This window comes from Pyrus communis, chromosome 15, assembly GCF_041283825.1.
Source record: "Pyrus communis isolate YQ-2024b chromosome 15, ASM4128382v1, whole genome shotgun sequence".
Lineage (NCBI taxonomy): Eukaryota > Viridiplantae > Streptophyta > Magnoliopsida > Rosales > Rosaceae > Pyrus > Pyrus communis.
The window spans coordinates 21,072,957-21,075,962 of record NC_142579.1 but is presented as its reverse complement, the minus strand read 5'-3'; positions in this window follow the sequence as shown (position 1 = coordinate 21,075,962).

Here is a 3,006-nt window from a genome sequence, read left to right as displayed (position 1 = left end):
CGACCCTGACTAAATGGCTCATGGTGATTGGACGACCCATGATAGAACTCTAAGTAGTCATTGGGCTGAGAGTCACTAAACTCGGCCCAAACTATCTTTTTGGGCCCAAATAGAATCACAAGGAGAAAATCAATTTGGAAGTAGTACAATTCCTATTTACAATCTTACATCGGAGGAACACACTTGAATGATAGGCCAATTTTTTGTCGTAAATAATATTGTTCTGAAATTTGATGACGGCTTATATACTTTTGGCCACGTTTAAATGTCATAGGACTTGTTTGGATATGCTTTTAAAATGACTAAAAACATTTTTAGAGATGTGACTAAAACATATCCAAACGAGCTCATAAACAGTAGTCTATTGGATGGCCAACTAAAGGTGCATGCTTTTAATAACTTGTGGTCCATAGTTTGATGATATGAACCTATTTGTTTTAGAAGTATTTGTCAGTTTGCCTTCTAAACATATACAGAGGTGCTAATTTATTTCCTAAACTTTAATTTTAGCCAATTATTTCACTATTATAATTAGCCAATTTCCACTCTGAACTTTAACTTTTAGCTGATTAACCCCTAAATTTTTATACATAGCCAATTTCCCTTATGGTGTTAGATTTAAAAATTTTGTGTTAGATTTTAAAATTTTCATCTAATTTTCATCAATCCAATTTTCCTTTCTTTTTGGCTTCATAAACTATATGTTGTCCATGTGATCAGAATGACCAAAAAAAATTGGATGAAAACTGTTTGTACCGTACTTGACCAATCCTGAAACTATAGAGCACCAGTCAACATCATACCTTCAAGGACCCACTAAGGGGTTCATGCTGAGACACCCCTACCGAAGCACAAGAGTTTTCCTTCAACCTGGAGGCCAATCATAGCACGACACATGTCAACATCAGAATAAGGCTCATAGAGTCCTACATTGGTCATGAACAAAACCTGGAGACTCTCCTCAACTATAAAAGAAGACCATTCTCCTACAATGAGAGGCTAATGTCATTATTGTACTTAAACTAGTCATTAGAACCCACTAATGATAATTATGCTTAAACTTATGTATTTGTGTAAACCCTTCACTATTAATGAAAACTCCTCTCCGTGGACGTAGCCAAACTTAGGGTGAACCACGTACATCTTATGTTTGCTTCCCTATCTCTACCTCTTTACACATTCATCATCACTAGGTGACTGGAGCAACCGAGCGAAAGTCACAAACTTGATACTTTACGTTGTTCCAAAGTCTTTCACTGATTTTGTGCATCAACAAAAACAGTTGCCATGTGTCGTCCATGTGATCAAAATGGAGAAACAAAATTGGATGAAATTTTTTAAAATTTATTGGGGAAGTTGACTATTTATAAAAGTTCAGGGGGTGATCAGCTAAAATTAAAGTTCAAAAGGGAAATTGGCAAATTATAAAAGTTCAGGGGGGTAATCACCTAAAATTAAAGTTCAGGAGGGAAATTGACAACTCTATACAAGTTTAGGGGGCAAATTGACATATATGCTTTTGTTTTCAGAAGCTTATTTTCAGTTAATATAATTTTAAAATATTAGAAATATTAGTTAATTAATTTTAATTAATATGTGACAAGCCATCCCTAGTTCTATGATTTTATAAATTTTAAAAATATGAATTTACAAAAATGCCCTAGAGGCGAGGGTATTGACTTTCATTGACCGTTAGTTCACGACGCGTATGAACTACTATTTTACCGTATTCCAGAAGTACTCGACGTGCGAACGTGTAGACGAAAGCATAATTGAAATCGGAACTACGACAAAGGTTTTTATTGAAACTTTATTTTCTAGACCACTCACCCTTATTTTTCGTCCCTCTAAGTTTTAGCTGCTGAACTTTTGTATTGACGAGGATTCTTGGCAAATCTCAGTATAGGTGGCTACCTCTAAAGGTATAATCCTTATCTACTCCACTGTACTTTACTTATGCTCTGACGTCATGTGTGAAATGGGTTCATTTTCGCTCACCAGTGCACTCTTATATTTAAGCACTTTTAGGTTTAAATTTATTCACATTTTCCACATCATTACACTTTATGGCTTTGTCACCTTCCAGATGTCGACTAACACAGCTCGATTCGAAGTTCTAGTGGACATGCTGCGTTGGGGTGTGTCAGTTTGGTATTAAAGCATAAGTTTGGGCATATTGTGTTCATCACACGCGTGATGTATGCATTCTCGGTTCTTGAGCCTAATTTCTGAATCTTGCCACCTCGTCGAGTACGAAAATGTGTTATCTTTTTTTTTTTTTTTTTTTTTTTTTTTTTTCCCTTTCTTTTATAAGTTTTGAGTGACTTAGACGACTTATTGACATTCTAGAACATCATTTTGGTGGACGTCTCTATATTTAAACAAAGTACCTTCTTGCCAAGGAAAAATCCTAAATTGAGACAAGTTGATGGCCCTGACATAAGGCAAATGCATCGAGAGTCACGCATCACCAGAGATTTACAAATCAATTCCATCATTACTCTTCCGCCATCATTACTAAATCTTTAGAGATAGGAAACCACAATTAGTTTTGATTCTTTGGCAGCAGTAATTAGTATGCCATCGATAAAAATTCCTACGAAGTTTTCTTTCGTCAAGATTTCAGAAATGTCTTAAGCGACAATCTGGTGCTAAAGTGGTAGCACTCGATAGAAGAACATCTGGGGGGATAGCCACTTTTTGTCCCCAATAGCACTAATCTTTTCCAAATGTACTAGTATAGTTTTGAATCTTCAGGAGGAAGATCGAATCATCTTAGACATGTTCTGAAGTAAGTTTTTAGCAATTTATTTTCGGCCTTAGGGTGTCTCCACCAATACTAATTCCTAGAATTCTTTCGATGTTGTACTCGTCATTTCGATGAGTAAAGGACGGGGAGTATGACTTATTGTACCTTCGGGTCGTAGAAATCCCAGAAGTAGTAATCAATTTTCCCTAGAAATATTGAAACCACCTTACAGAACCAATTCCTTATCAATCATCCGA